The sequence below is a fragment of the Macaca nemestrina genome, chromosome 7 (assembly GCF_043159975.1).
Source record: "Macaca nemestrina isolate mMacNem1 chromosome 7, mMacNem.hap1, whole genome shotgun sequence".
NCBI classification, from domain to species: Eukaryota; Metazoa; Chordata; class Mammalia; order Primates; family Cercopithecidae; genus Macaca; species Macaca nemestrina.
This window is the reverse complement of record NC_092131.1, coordinates 135721776-135739171: the sequence shown is the minus strand read 5'-3', so window position 1 is coordinate 135739171 and position 17396 is coordinate 135721776. Positions and strand designations below refer to the sequence as shown.

Sequence of the window (17396 nt, the reverse complement as noted above, 5' to 3'; positions counted from 1 at the left end):
GGAATAACAAGAGGACCTCCTTCTTGGAGTAGTTTGGGAGAACTGAATGAGGAATCCTTGAAGACGCTGGTGTGTGGCCATCTCCTGCCAGGTCCAGTGCTGTCTGGAGGACAGTCTGCCACACAGCAGGCACTTCCTGCCTCCACCGCCCCTTCCAATGGATGGCCAGGAGAGGACTACCCCTGAATGATAAGTGAACCAACAAATCAATCTTTTATCTAGGTGGGAATAAATTATAATGGGAAGCTTTTGAGTTTGGTATCTTCTGTGGCATTAGATGTATTTTAATATCATTAATTATGTATTAAATGTTTGAAAGGAAAAGACAGCAATATCCTATAGGATGTATTTGTATGGTAATAGAGGATTGATTAGATGCAATATCTATACTGAGGCTACTGGGATTCAGGTCCTGGGGCTTCACAGTGGCGGTAAATCACAGCCACAAAAATCTCTGCAATAGTAAATAATAGTATCCGAATTGCTGGAGGGACTCTCAGCGCCTGCTGATGAGAGCTGGGCCGCCGCCTAGCCCGGAGGGTGTGAGTAGGGCCAGCCCTGCATCCCCACTGCTGGGAGCCCAGTTTTCTGGGTGGGAAACCCCCTCCCCAGCCCACCCTGAGCTGAGCTAGGCCAGAAACACCTGCCCACCCCAGTCCACAGATGCCCCAGAGAAAGGCTGGAAGCTGCTTCCTAAACCTGGAGTTTGCTAAAGGCTTTTCTGCGATTCCCTCGGGGAGTCAGATGCTCGAGTAAAAAGAAAATGCACGTGTTGCTTCTCAAACTGTAGGTCGTGTGCCCCTTTCAATGAGGAGATAGGGAAGGTTGGAGGAGACCACCACACACACACTCTTGGGGAGATGAAGGCCACCGAAATCCCTGTAGTCTGGAGCCCAGGAGCGCTGCCTGGAGGCAGTAGAGACGGGCTCCTCCCTCAGCAGTGGTGATAATAGTGTCTCACTGTGTGCCGGGCCAGGTTTAAACCCACTGCATGGATTAACTCATTTAACCCACCCAGCAGCCCCTGAGATAGGTTCTATCATAACCCTAACTGTACAGGTGAGGAAACTGAGGCAAGGGTGTCTCCCCTAGATATCAGTATGTCTCACACCCTCCCCTCCTCCAGGTATAACTTAAAGGCCACCTTTTTATTGCAGACCCTCCCTAACACTCTTTTTAAAACTGCAACCCCACCCCCACCCATCACTGCCTCTTCACCTGTCCTGCTTTTTGCCGCACCTCTGGTCACCTTCAAATAAACCGTCTACTAACTTATTTGCTTAGAGTCCGGCTTCCTCCATGAGAATGGAAGCCCCACAAGGGAAAGGCAGTTGTGTCTGTTTGTCTTGCATTGTTCACTGCTACATGCCCAACAGCAAGAACAGTCTGCCACACAGCAGGTACTCACTAAACATTCATTGAATGAGTAGAGGTTGAGTCACTTGCCCAACGTCACCTGCTTTTAAATGGCAGAGCTGGGATTCGAACCCAGGCACTCTGGTCTCTGACCCAGTTCAGAATGATCTCACCTCGCTCAGGAAGGACACTCTCTTCTCTGATTAAGACCTGTAAGGCTGTCATGGAGGACCCAGCCTCCTCACTGCTAAATGAAACTCCATAGGCAATGGTGATCTAGGAGACTTTTCTGTTTCCTGAACTGAGTTAGGAATGCCAGGTCTTCTGGCAACAGCCCCCATCTGATGCTTTGTGGACAAAGACATGTAGACCTGAGCAAGGACCCTCTCCAGATAACTCTTGTCATTACTGAAAACTGTCTCTCACCTGCTCAAGAACTACTGATGGCTCCCCACTGCCTGCATGGGAAGGCCCAGACTCCAGCACCTGGCCCCTGTCGTGAATTGATTCATTGGTTAACGATGACTGAATCAGAACCTACATATGCACTCTCCCAGATTTGCTTGGCTCCCCCTGCCTCCCAGACCATCACCTACTTTCTGGGTGGAGAGCTAGGCCACCACTGCCAGTGCTCTCATCTAACATCACTGGCCGTCCCCGCCTCCCCCAGGGTGAGGGCTGGTCTCTGGCACAGCATCCACTGCACCCTCCTCAGAAGTCACAGCAGCTCCCACACCAGGGTCCACCCACCGGCCATGTGGAGCACTGGATGCTCTCACCACTTCTGGGCCCAGGTGAGGCACCCTGCCAGAGAGCATGGGATTGGGCTTCTCCAAAGGCTGCCCAACAGGGTCAGGTGATAGGACCCAGAGGTGCAAGAGAGTTAATGCTCCATGGGGAAAACCTGGACCAATGAAATACCAAACAGCTAGCAGATAAACTCCATCCCTTATACCTGCAACAAACTGTTCTGAGTCACAGTGCCTCCACTCAGCCTAACAGGAGCCATCCCTCATGACTAAGCAACCAGCTTTCTTTTCTTCCGAAGTGGTGGCTAGCATTCGCTTTTCCTCCCTCCTTGCCTCATTTTCCTTTTTCCTCTCCCTCTCCCTGCCCTGAGCTGCACCCCAGCCCCCCAATAAAGCACCAGCACAAAGATTTCCCTCAAGCTCTGTCTTCTGGGGAACCCCAAATCTGCTCTGCTGGATGGTCCTGGGTGTCCAGCAGGGCCTTGCTCAGAGGAAGGACACATGAGAGAAGATGAATGACTTGACCCTAGAACCAGGGGAGAGTGGGGCAGGGGAGAGTGAGGGCTGAATTTTCGGAGACACAGACAAGGATGCGCCTGCTTCCCCGGCTGCCTTTGCAACGCTTCTCCTCGTGGGAAGGCAAAAGCAGCCAAGTTCCTCTAGAGCTGGACTTACAGAAGGGCCACGAAGGGATTCAGGCCTGTTGCCTGTCACTCATCCACGGTGCCTCTGGTGAACAATTTATACGAAGTGATAAAAACCACACCCTGGAACCTCTGACCTCTGTTTTCTAATACGCCAATAGGGACTGGCAATTCGGACATTCACTGAGCCTTTGTCTTTGCTATGTTCCAGGCACTAAGCTAAGCCTTTTACCTGCCTTGGTCAGATGAGAAGCAAGGTGCTCAGACAGGTTAGGTAGCTGGTCAGAGACCACGCAGCTAGTGCATGACAGAGCCCGGACTCAAATCCACATTGAAAGAGGCGATGTCTTGCATGGGATGACCCATAAGGAAGATACTTTTTGGGTACAACCCTCCTGGGGAAGCTTTTTGGATTGGTGTCTTCCATGGCATCAGAAATATGAGTAAGTATGTATTAGATGTTTGAAAGGAAAAGACATCTTTGCCTCCTTTGTTTCCCATAAGGCCAGCCCAGCCCCATGGCCCCTCCCCAGCCAAGGATGGGTATAGAGACATTGAAACATCCATGGTGGTCCTTCCCCAACAGGAGTAAGTCATGGGGGCTTGGCAAGCAGGCAATAGGCACAAGTTGGACTGTGTTATCCCCTGGCTGTGACCTGCCCTCTTGGGATTTGGGCCAAACCAACTACCCCTGGGTGAGAAAATCTTCTCCCCCGAAGCTGCTCCTCCCAGGGCCCGGGGTCTCTACCCACTGAACAAGGCCTGCTGCGTGGAAGACTGTCACAGTGTCCCCCATGCTGGAGGCCCAGGGAGGGGAAGTGGACCAGGAGGAGGGGCTGACGGAACAGCAGAGGCTTCTGGGACTTCTATCTTGCCCTAGCCTCCTGGTCCTGGGAGGGAGGTCTGGACCAGAAAGAATAAAAGGCAGAAAAATTCTTAATGTAATGACCTTCAAGAAGAGCAACTACATTTTACCTTGAAAACTGCAGAACTGAAAGCACAGTCTGTATAGACAATGCAAATGATATGCAAACACGAATGCAAATGGACCAGGGGCCCTGCCACTGCGGAAGCATTCTTAGGCCCCATGTGCCTCCAGCAGGAGGCAGAGGAAAACGGACAGAGGGCAATTAGGAAGGGCTCCAGGAACCGCAGGAGGCTTTTTGGTGGGGAGAAGGACACCATAGAGACCTTAGAGGGGACCCAGGTCCAGGGCTTCTGTGCACTGTGAAGCTTCTCAACCCCCTGGAGATCTCTGGGCAGACCGGCTGTGCAATACACACACACACACAGCTGTCATGCAGTCATGGAAACACTGACACACAGAGACACAGCCGCTCACAGGCACAAAGCACGCTACTCAACCCAACACACAAAGACACAAGCACAAAGACATCCACAGACGTACTCACATCCCTGTCTACACCACCACACTCAGAAATACACACATGAATAACAGCAGCACATACACAGACAACACAGAGAAACACAGCAATCCAGACACAAGTGGAAACACAAACACAAATACAAACATAGCTATACTGACAACTGCAGCTAGTCAAATAAAATCTACCTGGAAAAGAAAGAAATTTAGATGTCCTGAATGCCTTTGTGCGAGGCATGGTGCAGAACATTAAATCTTCATTTAGTCTTCACAAAGCAGCACTAACAAGTGGGGGCAAGCCGGACACAGTGGCTCACATCTATAATCTCAACACTTTGGGAGGCCAAAGCAGGAGGATCACTTGAGCCCAGGAGTTTGAGACCAGCCTGGGCAACATAGGGAGACCGTCCCATCTCCACAAAAAAAATTTAAATTAGCCTGACATGCCAGTGCGCACCTGTGGTCCCAGCTACTTGGGAGGTTGAGGCCAAAGGATCACTTGAGCCTGGGACGTCGAAGTTGCAGTGAGCCATAATTATGCCACTGCACTCCAGCCTGAGCAACAGAGTGAGACTCTGTCTAAAAATAATAATAAAATAAAAAGAAGAGAAAAAAGAAGAAAGACAGAAAGAAAGACAGAGAGAGAGAGAGAGAGAAAGAAAGAAAGAAAGAAAGAAAGAAAGAAAGAAAGAAAGAAAGAAAGAAAGAAAGAAAGAAAGAAAAGAAAAGAAAGAAAGAGGAGGAGGGAGGGAGGGAGGGAGAAGTGATTGGTTATCTCAGTATTACGCCAATATTTATTGACAAGGAAAAGAAGGTCCAAAGATGAGATGATATGCTCATGCCTATCCAGTAAGCAGCAGGAAAGGGCAAGCGAGAGACCCAACTCTTGATGATACCACTATGCTGCATCATTCCCCTCTGCCCTCCTCCCCATACAAGTGGGACACAGAAGTTACTGCCAATTCCTTCCTCTTCCACCTCAAGGTCCTCTCCACCCGGCTTCCTTGGAGATATTTCAGCCCTTCTCTCTCCTGCCCTATCCTGCCTTCAGCCAGAGGGTACTCTGCAAGACAACTTCACATTAATTCTGGCCTATGTGTAATCTAATTTGAAAATCTACTGAGAGAGGAAGGAAATCATTTATTTCAATGGAAATGGGACACAAGGCTGAATTTTCTGTTGCCACTTGTCTCTGCGTGGATGATCATAAGAGAAGAATGACTATTTCCCCCAAAGTATACAAACTTTAAGCCCTACCCTGCCTACCCCCTTCTACATACACACACACACTCAAAAAGAAATGTGCTTTTCAGAGCAAAGAATGAATAAGTGTTCTCACTTCCTGCCATTAACTCACCTTGTCACTCTGGGCAAGGTACCTACCCTCCGGATCTCAGTTTCCCCATTTGCCCCTGAGAGGCAGGAGAAGCTCATTCCTGAGGCTGCTGCCCTGCCCCACCCTGAGTGCTCCCTGACAGTACAAGGGTCCCAGGTTGACGGTTGCCCGTGGGGTTTCCCAGAACTGTCCCCTGGCATTGAGGACTCCCTGCTAATGCTGGGATCAGAGAGGGGCTAAGGCCTAGGCCCTGGCCAAGGAGGCAGGACAAGGTCAGGCCAGCCCCAGGGTGAGGACTCACCCATCACCCCTGGACCTCCATCCTGCCAACCTGAAACACTCTCCATCCATTTGGTAACTTGAACATCCAGGGATGCAGAAGGGAGGCCAGCTGGGAGAAGAGGCAATCTTAAAATATAGCAAGGCCATGATCACTGGAAGTGAGCTGGAAGAGTTGTGAGATGCCAGATTGTTGATTTTGAGTGTATTTTAGGGCCTCAGACTCCCTTTCCAAATTAATATTCATGGAGACTGGCATGCCATTTATTTGCATATGTAGATTGTTGCTCATCCTCTGCAGGAGGAGAAAGAGTTTTGGGGTGTTTTTATTTATTGTATTTATTTTAAGCATGGATGATAAACCAGGCAGGTCAGGCAGGGGAAGGACAGGAGTAGGTTTTAAATAATGTTTGTTCTGAGTAAAGATAGGCCCTAAGTCACCTCTACCTTGACCTGCAGAATCAATTCCAGAACAGTCCTTCAAAGCCCCTACCTCAGGAAGCATGGCGCCCTCACATGGTGCCACACAGCCTCTGGAAAACCCAGCCTGTTGTCACTCGAGGTTACTAACCATCGGGAGGCAGGCATCAAGTCGGGGTGTGACTTGGCGCAAGCTACTTGAACTCCTTAACACCCTGTTCTGAAGACAATAACCTGGTCTACAAAGTTGTTGTAAGACACAGTCTAGAAAATACGTGCACCTGAAAAGTGCCTGCTCAACTGCGAGGCCCTAACAATGGTGGCCCTTGTTATGATCCCACACCTCATCTCTCCTGCAGTAAACATCACCCACTCCTCCCAGGCACCCCCAAAGAAGGTTCTATGTCCTGCCCACTGTCATCCAAGGCCTTCTGGAGACCTGAGGCCCATTAGTAAGTCCTCTCCTGCTCTTTACTGGCTCTACCCCTCTTTTCTGCACCAAGGAGCACATCTTACCTGCTCCACCAGAAAGCTCAGAGTCCACTGCTAGAATTCAGAGGTTCCTGAATTATTCCAAAGTCCTGGGGATGCAGCAAAGCAGTGGGGCACAGTGGGACACAAGGAAAAAAAGACTGGGAGAACAGGCGCCTACAGGTCAGGACAACTTCAGGAAGATGTATGCAATAGAAAACATGCCCCTCACTACTCTCCAGCTGGCTGAGTGAGCATGGAAAGCCACCCACCTCTCCCAGAGCCACGCTTTCCTCATCTACAGGATAACACCAAGAATCCCGGCTTCACTGGATGGTTGCAAGGCTCAGTTAAAATCTTTCCTAAAAATCACCTAAAGTAGTACCCAGCACAGAGCAGGAATTCATTAAATTTAGTCCCTTCCCCCAACTGAGGTTAAGAAAAAAGGGTGAAGATTAACTGACTTCTCAGGTAAATAATCTATTCCTATGATTTACTAATTCAATAAATACCGAAGTGCTATGTGCTTGCTGGCCACGACCCTGGGTATAAAGACAGATACATCCTCCCCTACCGCCTTGGGTCCCAGGGGTCTTATATCCAACTGGGAAGACAATAAACATAGCAATAAAATGTTATCAATGACAACAGCAGTATATTAAGTACCAAATTTGTGGTGTGGGCAATAATTGCTACAGAAGTCCACGGGAGGGAAAGATCAATGCTTGGATATCACTGTGGGCTCCAGTAGTGAGGGGAGGTCACCTGAAGATGCAGGACTAACACTGGTCTTAAAGGAAAGGGTGATTTGGATTAAACACAGGGAAAGACAAAACTTGAAGCTGAGTCAGCCATAATGGTGAGTCCCAGCAGTGAGCAAGTAGGGACTGGGGAGGCAGGATGCAGGCAGACTGTCGAGAGACTTTCAACTGTCTATTTGAGGAAATTGGGCTTATCTGGTAAGTGCTATGGAAAAAAAATGTAAGGTAATGAGTTGATTAAAACAATGTTTTAGGTCAGGCTCACTCCGGTAATCCCAGCACTTTGGGAGGGCGAGGTGGGAGGATTGCTTGAAGCCAGGAGTTTGAGACCTGCCTGGGTAATATAGGAAGATTCATCTCCACAAAAAAGGAAAAAAAAAAAAATTAGCCAGGCATGGTGGCATACACCTGTGGTCTCAGCTACCCTGGAGGCTGAGGCAGGAAGATAGCTTGAGCCCAGGTGTTCAAGACTGAAGTGAGCTATGATCGCACTGCTGCACACCAGCCTGGGCAACAGCATGACCCTGTCTCCAAAAACAAACAAACCAAAACCAATGCTTCAGTATGATTTGAAGGGGAAAGAGATGAGAGGCTGGAAAATGGCTCCCACAGCAACATATGGGATGTGCAGCCATGAATTCTGGACTCATTGCAGAGACTCTACTCCTCAGTAGAATTTATAAAAACTATCCCACTTACAGAACCCCCATAGACTATTCCCAAAGACACAAGTCCCCACATACACCCATGTACTATGCTCTGAGGATGGCAGAGTAGGAGGCAGTGCCATCACCCGACATGAGATGGAGAGGACCTGAGCAGAGAGGATTTCTCACGTCAGAAGGGAGAGAACATATCCAAGAAACATCCTAAAACCAAAAGGCAGCTGGGCATGGTGGCTCACGCCTGTAAACCCAGCACTTTGGGAGGCCGAGGTGGGTGGATCACCTGAAGTCAGGAGTTCGAGACCAGGCAACACAGTGAGACCCTGTCTCTACTGAAAATACAAAAGTGAGCCATGCATGGTGGCGCATGCCTGTAATCCCAGCTACTCAGAAGACTGAGGCACAAAAATTGCTTGAACCCAAGAGGCAGAGGTTGCAATGAGCAGAGATCGTCACGCCATTGTATTCCAGCCTGAGTGACAAGAGCAAGCCTCCATCTCAAAAATAATTAATTAATTAATTATTTTTAAAAAGGCAAGTCAATGCTTGAGTATTGCAAGCAGAGTGTATGGATTGGGGGCGGGGGTACATGCTCAGGTTTTGAGCCCAAACATCTGGGAAGGTGGTTTTGCCAGCAACAAAAGTGAAGAATCCAGAAGGGAAGATGACTTGAGAGGTGAGAAAACATTAGATTTCAGTTTAGGCACACAGGTTTAATGATGGCAGCCAGGCATTCAAATACTGCTTTTAATAATAATAGTATCTGCCCAGTGCAGTGGCTCACGCCTGTAATCTCAGCACTGTGGGAGGCTGAGGTGGGTGGATTGCTTGAGCCCAGCAGTTCAGGACCAGCCTAGGCAATACGGCAAAACCCCATCTCCACCAAAAATAAAAATAAAAATAAATTAGCTGGGCATGGTGGCAACACCTGTAGTCCCAGCCACCTGGGAGGCTGAGGTGGGAGAATCATTTGACCCAAGGAGGTCAAGGCTGCAGTGAGCTAAGATTGCACCACTGCACTCCAGCCTGGGCAACAGGAGTAAGATTCTATCTCAAAACTAATAATAATAATAATATCTAATCAGGAGTTGAAACGTGGCTTGAGACATGGAGACTGATGGGCCATCCAGGACTGGAAACCAGGAATCTAGGGCTGGCGAGGGAATCACTGTGACCTCCCTCCCAGAATCATGCTGGTCAGTACTGACCATATTTGGACTGAGTATCAAAGCCACTGTGATTGTAGAGACAAGATTTTTATCTTGACCAAATGATCCCATTTCACCACTGAGAAAAAACAGAAAAAGCAAGAGGAAACAAGTTGGGCAGAAAGATTTTATAACCTATCCACACTTAAGTGCTGGAGTTTCAGTACAAGCCATGAACCACCTCCTCCAGGAAGCCTTCCCTAGCTACTATGGCTCCCATTGATGTCATGCTCCTCCTTTAATAGTGGGTCTGCAAGTCATGATTATTTATTCTCCAGTTCTGTTCTCCATTTGATGATCTTGATGGTCTAGTCCTCACATGTCCCCTGCATTAGATGATTATAAATTCTTTGATTCAGAGATCAATTTACAAATAATCTTCCACTCTCTTGTACTAATCAAGTATAATTATGGTGCTAATTCAGATTTATCTTCCCAATAGATCCCCATCCTAGGTTCAGTAAACTGGGGCACAAGAGGTGAAAAACAGGGCTTAAAATGAGTAGAAAGATAATTCAAGCCCATGTCTTGAGCTCTATGGCAGCCACTGTTAGTTGCTCCTTTCACCCTTCCAAAAGAATCCTAATTTTGATCCTCTCTGAGGCCCAATACACAAATCAAGAATGTTCTAGGCCAAGCCAGGTGCTGTGGTGCACATCTGTGGTCCCACCTATTCAGAAGGCTGAAACAGGAGGATCACTTGATTCCAGGAGTTTGAGGCTGCAGTGAGCTATGACAGCAGCACTGCACTCCAGCCTGGGCAAGAGAGGGAGATCCCTTTAAAAAAAAAAAAAAAAAAAAGATTGTTCAACCAGGCATGGTGGCTCATGCCTGTAATCCCAGCACTTTGGGAGGCCGAGGCTGGCAAATCACCTGAGGTCAGGAGTTCGAGACCAGCCTGACCAACATGGAGAAACCCCATCTCTACTAAAAATACAAAATTAGCTGGGCATGGTGGCGCATGCCTATAATCCAGCTACTCGGGAGGCTGAGGCGAGACAGTGCCAGCCTGGGCAATAAGAGCAAAACTCCGTCTCAGAAAAAAAAAAAAAAATTGTTACAGGTCAATTACAATGATTCCCTTCTCTTGCCTGTGGTTGGCTTAGGCATGACACATGATTCAGAATTCTGGCCAATAAGACAAAAGTGAAAGTCTGCTGAGGGGCTTCTGGGTAAGGCTCCCTCCTGCCTTTTCTGCCTCTGCTCATGATGGTGAGGATATAACACCTGGAACTGTTGCCACCATCTTGTGATCTTAGGAACAGGAAAGATGAAAAGCATCGGGATCTTTGATGATGCTGTTGAACCACTGAAAGGACCAACTATAGGGCAGATACAGCCCAGACTTCTTGTTATGGGAGACACTAAATTCCTTACTGTTTCAGTACATTGAATTCAGCTTCTCTGTCACTTGCAGCCTTCATGCCCACTCCAATCAAGGGTTTTTGTTACAATGGATACCTGAGCTAACCACTATCATTATGAAAGATATATAACTAGTAAAAGTCCTGGCCCCTGCCCTCATGGTGCCTGTCCCAAGATTGAGCATTCAGTAAGTATTCAATCTGTATTTGATTAATTGATCTTCCCCTTGCTCACCAGGTACAGGGCATATATTCCCTGAAAGAATCTTTCTTCCCTTTACTAAGCCTCACTGATTATCTTTAAGTTCAGCCTCACATTTTGGCTGTGGTCTCAACATTACTGACCAGGTCCTTCTCCATGATCTCCTCCCACCTCTGAGGATCAAACTAAAAGCAAGGTACTCACATTTGGCCCAGAGAGACCATCAGCGAAACTCCTCATTCCTAAATATTTGTTCTTTGAAATGTCTTTTTCAATTAGATCTCACCCAAATGTTTGAGAATCAGACTGAATTCCAACTTCCAGCTCCAGAACAGACATGTTGAGCCTGCATAATTACTGCAGCCAGCTTTGTTGGCTATAAAAACATGGATTTTTGCTCCCTCTCAACTATAAAATAATCAATAAATAGAATCCAGATGAAAAATGCCGGCGTTTAGGAGAACAACTGCTTTATGGTTCTTTTCTTTTGGGTCTAATTAACACTTTGGGGATAAAGTATGCTGTTACATTTACCCGGTCAGCTAAGTTGAAACACAAACTCTCCTCTTCCTGCTGAGATACAGCTTCATATCAGAAATACAGGAAGACAGAGAGACAGAGTTTCAAAACATTTTGAGATGCTCAACAAACAGACCTGTGAACCTGTGATGTGGACTTCATTCAGTCCCTCTCTGTTCACACTGGCTGTTCAGTTGTTGTTTGCTCGTTAAGAACACATTGCACAGTTACTGTCAAATGAAACACAGATAGTCCCGTTAGCAGGAGAAGCAATCTCTCTGACTTTCAGTCTTTTAATGAAGAAGACATGTTTTTTTGGACAATGACCACCCAGGCCATGAAAGTTTCATGAGGGGCTTCGGAGTGGATGACACCTTTTCAATTATAACACTGCTATAATAAACCCCCACAGAGCCACCAGGCATGGAATCTACATCCAATACACAACACCTATTTATTCCCTAATTATATTGCAATATATTCTCTCTGTGTGTGCTGATGAAGATAAAATATTCTTTTAATTCTATGGCCTCCTGGGGGTGAGGGGGAGGGGATGTACATAGAAGGATATACATAGCAAGTCCTGTGAGCTCCTGGAGCTAAATCACAGCCTTCGTTCCAGGCTCCCCTATCTTATAATCTCAAAAAATCATTCACTTTCCCTTGTTCTACCACATTGGTTCTCAAAGCGTGGTCTCTAGAACTACAGAATCAGCATCACCTAGGAACTTGTTTAGAAATGCAAATTACTGGACCCACTCCAGACCCATTGAATCAGAAACTTGGGAGTGTGGACTAGTAACCTGTGTTTTCACAAGCCCTCCACACTGAAATCTGAGAGTCACTAGTCTGCAAGGAAGAAATGTTTTTCTAGGAAGAAAAGAGCAGCATTTTAAATTGAATCCTGTATCAGGGAACACCTGGATTCTATACGGGCTGGGCCCCTCTTACTGCACAGCTGTCCCAGTCTACAGATTCAGGGCTCCATTTACCCATCTGTACAGTGGGGCTCCAGAGCATGCCAAACAGCTGTGGATGCTGGAATTTAAGAGGCACATGGTTACCTGGCACCAGTCTCTATGGATACCTAGAAAGATCGTAGTTGCCAACACTCACCAGCTCCCTTCCTGGCAGAAGCTCTGTACAGCAGTTCTCCAATGCGGCATCTAAGGTCACCACTGCAGCTGCCTTTGGGTTACCCCTGGCAACCAGGAGCTGGGGTCATGGAAGCCCACAGAATCTCCAAATCTCATAGCCAACAACTTCAGACCTTTCACCTTGGAGCCTTAAACCACTAGAGGGGAGGTTCAGAATTCTCTATTGTATTGTCCCATTTCAGGACTTCTTCAGACATAATTTGTGTATTTGCCTCTGTTCTATGACTAGACTTTAAGCCTATGGAGGATACAGCCTAGAATGTCAACATCACAAGGTATGGGACTCTTCCTGTCTGATTCATCGCCGTATCCCAGGGGCCTAGCCCAGTGCCTGGCACAAAGAAGGAGCTCAAGAACTATTTGCTGATTGCATGTTCCTGCCTTTCATAAGTTCGGAACACTGAAGTAGCTAAAAGTTATGGTTGGGAAGGAGCAAAAGAGCTGGGCACGGTGGCTCACTGTAATCCCAGCACTTTGGGAGGCTGAGACAGGCAGATCGCTTGAGGTCAGGAGTTTGAGACCAGCCTGGCCAACATGGCAAATCCTCATCTCTACTAAAAATACAAAAATTAGCCTGGCATGGTGGTGCACACCTGTAGTCCCAGGTACTTAGGAGGCTAAGGCAGGAGAATCACTTGAACCCAGAAGGCAGAGGTTGCTGTGAGCCAAGATTGTGCCACTGCACTCCAGCCTGAGTGAGAAAGTGAGACTCTGTCTCAAAAAAAAAAACAGAGAGAGAGAAGGGGCAAAAGAATGAGAATGATTGAAACCCCTGGGAATGATGAGAAAGAAGAAAAGAAGCAAAAGCCAGAAAATAGCCCCTCTGACCCCACCACCCTTGGCTCATGGGGCACTGACTTGACAGCCAATTGCTCACCTTAAGTGTAGGCCTAGAAGTCCCTTGGGACCAGGTTCTGCGCTTGAGCTCTGAGCAACTGGCTCTTCTAACTTCCCTAGTGATTCTCACTCAAAGGCCCAGTGCTCACTGGCCCTGACAGTGCTGTGCTTTGACCAGCCTCTTAATCAGCTTTCCTGCCTCCTTCTTAGGACTCAAGCCCTGTATCCTGACAACCCTCCTTCCCCAACTGGAAACCTACCTATCAGCTCCTAATCTTGCCTTCTCCAGGGACTATCCCAAAACCACCCCTCCTGAAGTGATTTCACCTGAGAATGTCTACATGCACTCACTTCCTTGACTACAAAACAATGGTTTCTCTTTCCCTATGGGTTGCACCTGACGGAGCTGAGCCCTGTGTGTGGGCTCCATTTACCCCCAGAGCCCGGTGCAGGGACAGAACAGGTACACAACAAACTGTCACATGAGTGATTTATCCTGGGAGATACTCCCAGCACAGCACCTAACCCGAAAATCCAGAGACAGGTCCTCTGCCTCTAACCTCACACACACTCAGCCCTCAAGCCTGTCAAGGATGTGCAGTGACCTGACTAGGAACACCTGCCCTGTGCGAAGAAAGCAATAAAGTTAGTGTGGACTACTAGAAAAGGCCCTGACCTGGAAGTCAGGAGACTTGGTTTACCTACTCTTCCTCCCGTATAGCAGCTCTAAGCAAGTCCTTTCAATTCTCTGGACCTCAGTTTGCTGATCTGTTAGTGGGAGGAAGTGGCGAGATTGCAGTCCTAGACCTCGAATTTCTAGCGGCTTAAACAAAATGTGAGCACCGGAGAGAGCTGATGCATGGTGTGCACCAGGAAAATCCGCCAGAGAAGCAGAGGATGCTCAACGTCTGCTCAGCGCCCTCGGGGCACCCCGCCCAGTCTGCAGGGAGTGACGGCAGAGGGACCCTCTCCGGAAAGCCTCGAGGTTTTGGCACCACTAAACCCCCTAAACCTCTCAAGAGAATCTCCCGACAGCACTCCAACAAAGAGGGCTGCTGGGCCGGGGCTCCGCTGGCTCCGAGAAGCCGCAGAGGTCGGCGAATCCTGCCCCTCCGACTCCGGGAGCTAGCAGGACGGAGTCCCCTGCAGGTTTCGAATGCCCCAGCCGGCCGCCGCGGGTTCTCCCCCGCTCTCCCCCGCCAGGCCGGGGCTTTAACCCTTGTTGCCCCAGCAGAGCGCCGGAGGGGCGCTGGTGCCGGTGCGCGAGGACCCCAACCCGAGCGAGCCGAGATGGCCGGGAGCCCAAACCATCCCAAAGGTCTCCTCCAACCCGCCGCAGACCCTGTTCTCTCGGCTCTTGGAGGGATGGAAAGTGGGTGATCCTGAAGCGGAGCCACTTTGAAATATTTTTCCGGAGAACATGACCACCCGGGAGACAGTCACACTGGCCTCGCAGCGCGGGTTGCGGGGCACGGATCCCAAGACGCGGCTGCCGCGGGATGGAGCCCGCGAGTCCAGGTCCGGGAGAAGCCGCCTGGGCTCGGGGCTTCCGGGGACTGCCACGCCGAGGCTCGGCGCTCCCGGGCTCAGGACAGGGACGGCTGCGTCCCACTCACGGACCTTGACGCCCGCGAGGAGCGATTCTGCCTATTTTTAAGTAGTATTTTTTCTAACAAATTAGGAAAATAAACCAAGTCCAGGAGGAAGACGGCTGCGCTCGGCAGCTCCAAGGAGCCACAACCACCACCCATTTCCCCACCTCCAACACTACCGCCCACGACTGAGCGAGAAGTTGGGAACTTCGGGACCACGCTCCAGGCGCGCGCAGAGAGTGACTTGCTTCTCCTTTAACTTTGGGAGCCAGGGTCGCAGCCTAGGGCAGGAAGATTGTCCTGGGAGCCAACCAACAAGGCCGCCCAGGTCCTGGACTTCCCGGAATAGAGTAACGGCGACGGGATGGGAAAGAAATAGGGGGATACACGTTCCGCCCCTCTTCTCCCAAAAGCAAAAGCGTGCACGGCACCTGCTGGGGCTTGGCGGCCGCAAGGCGCAAGGGCGGCCGCCGCCGAAAACCTGCTGCATCCCCGCAGGCTCTGCGTCCCGACCCCGGCGGGGAAGGCGCCAGTGTAGTGAGTGCAGCCGGCACACTCGGGGCGGCTTGAGAGCGGAGTCCCCAGACTCAAGGAGGCGGACGGGCGCCCTCCCCGGGACACCCGCGCGCCCTCCCCGGGACACCCGCGCCTCGCCGCTGCTCTCGGGTTTCCCCCGCACGTGGAGGCGCCGCGGACACTGCATCCCGACTGCAGCCGGAGGGCTGCGCCTGCCCACACTGAGACGCCTCACGTCCTGTCGGACCCCCTGGCTCTCCCGCAACCGCCAGCATCCACCTCCTCCCCGTTCCAAACTCGGCTTCGGCAGCCCGGACTCGGGCAGGGCGGCCGGGGGTCCGCGCAGCTGGTGGAAAGTTAGTCGCGGGGCTGCAAAGTCCCCTCCCCAAGGCCGGAACCCCCACCCCCGCGTCCCCTGGTGCCCCCGGCGTCCGAGGCTCCGCGTCCTCGCGGTCCCCACCGAGCCACCTACCTGCTCCCGCGGCCGGCCCAGGGCTCGGCCGGCCAGTCGCGCGGTCTTGTCCTCCGGTGCCCGAGCCTGGCCAGAGCGCCAGGCAGGAGCCGGGGGCCGCGAGCAGCCGGAAGCCGGGCGGCTGGCAGCGGGCACCAGGAGCGACTGAGCGAGCGAGCGAGCGAGCGAGCGAGCAGGCGGGCGGCTGGAGCCGCGGCGGCTGCTGCCGAGCCTGCCCCCACCCTCTTGGTCCCTTGGCCCCTCCCTCTCCTTCCCTCCCAGCCTCCCTCCTCCCGGCTCGCAGCTCCCTCCCTCCGCTCTCCCGCACACCCCCCTCATTTTTTTCCTCTTTCTCTCTCTTTGGTCCTTTCAGACCCTGCTGTTTCGCGTGCGCTCGTTCGTTCTTTTTCCTGTCTTCAGCCTCTCTCTTCAGCTTGCCTTTGGATTCCCCTTTTTCTCCGATTCATCCCTTTCCAGCATCTCACCTCCCTCCTCCCCACTTTCGTTCTTTTGCTTATTTATCTTGCTCCCTCTTTTTCTATTTTCTGTTTTCTCCTCCTGCTAACCTTCTCGCGAGTCTACTCCCCTTTCTCTTCCCTACTCCTCCTTTCCCTCCTGGGGGAGCGGAGCGGCCTGCGCGCCTCCTCCTCTGTGCTCTGGATGGGAGATCCCGGGGATGGGGCTGGGGGTGGGGTTAAAGGGAGCCAGGGGCACCCCCAGGCCGTGCTCCTAACTGGCCGAGGACCGAGAGGGATGGGCAGGGCCGGAGACAGGGATTCAAGACAGGTACTCGAGAAACGTCTGGGCCAGGAAAAAGGCAAGAAAAGCAAAGAACTCAAAATGTTAAGACCCAAGTCGGGCTGAGCCGTGCCTGGTGAGATGAGGAAACTGAGACCCAAAGAGAAGAGGGCAAGGAACTTGCCTTGCCGAGGTCTACTCCAGGCAAGGTCGAGACGCCCACCGCTCCTGGTGGAGTGGTACTGGACTCCTGCGCTGATGAAGGAAGTGCGAGGGTGCCTGAGGCCGGTCAGCTCGTTCCCGTCCCTTTGCCTGCTTTTGCGCCCAAGTCCCCGGGGCCATGGGGAGGAAGCCTTCCCCTTCTGCTATAGCACCTGGGGCCGCCTGGCTGCCCCGCGACACTCCTAGTGAGGCCAAGCCAGACGGGGGTAAAGACCTGGCTCTTAAGAGTGGTGCGGGGAACCCCCTTTCCTCCACCTCCTACCTCTCTCCAGGAAATGTGGGCTGACTCCCGCTTACACCGGATAGGAGTGGTGGCAGGGTCCTTTGCTAGTGGGGTTTGCCTTCTTTTGTTCTTTAACTAAAACCGTAGCGGAAAGGCCCAGGGTTGGAAAGGTGGTTATACACACCTAGGGCGATGAATTTTTGCGAATAAAACAGGCCTAATGCCTGAGACTGGGAGCTGTGTGTCTGTCCGCAAGTCTGAGCACCTAGCCCTCCCGGGCCATTCTGGGTCTGATGGGGCAA

The 17396-nt window shown here is 50.8% G+C and overlaps 1 protein-coding gene across 3 annotated transcripts in view; it reads right to left on the bottom strand.

The window, feature by feature from the left end:
* The window catches only part of LOC105488312 (multiple EGF like domains 11), a 388835-nt gene extending 372747 nt beyond the window's left edge, over positions 1 to 16088 (bottom strand). For 2 of the 3 annotated variants that reach the window (XM_071101176.1, XM_071101178.1), the window contains exon 1: positions 15933 to 16087. The gene's annotated coding sequence lies outside the window, so the exon portion shown is untranslated. Of the gene's footprint in view, positions 1 to 15932 lie in introns of all 3 variants that reach the window. The other variant, XM_071101179.1, reaches the window with a different exon arrangement.
* Positions 16089 to 17396: the final 1308 nt, after the last annotated feature.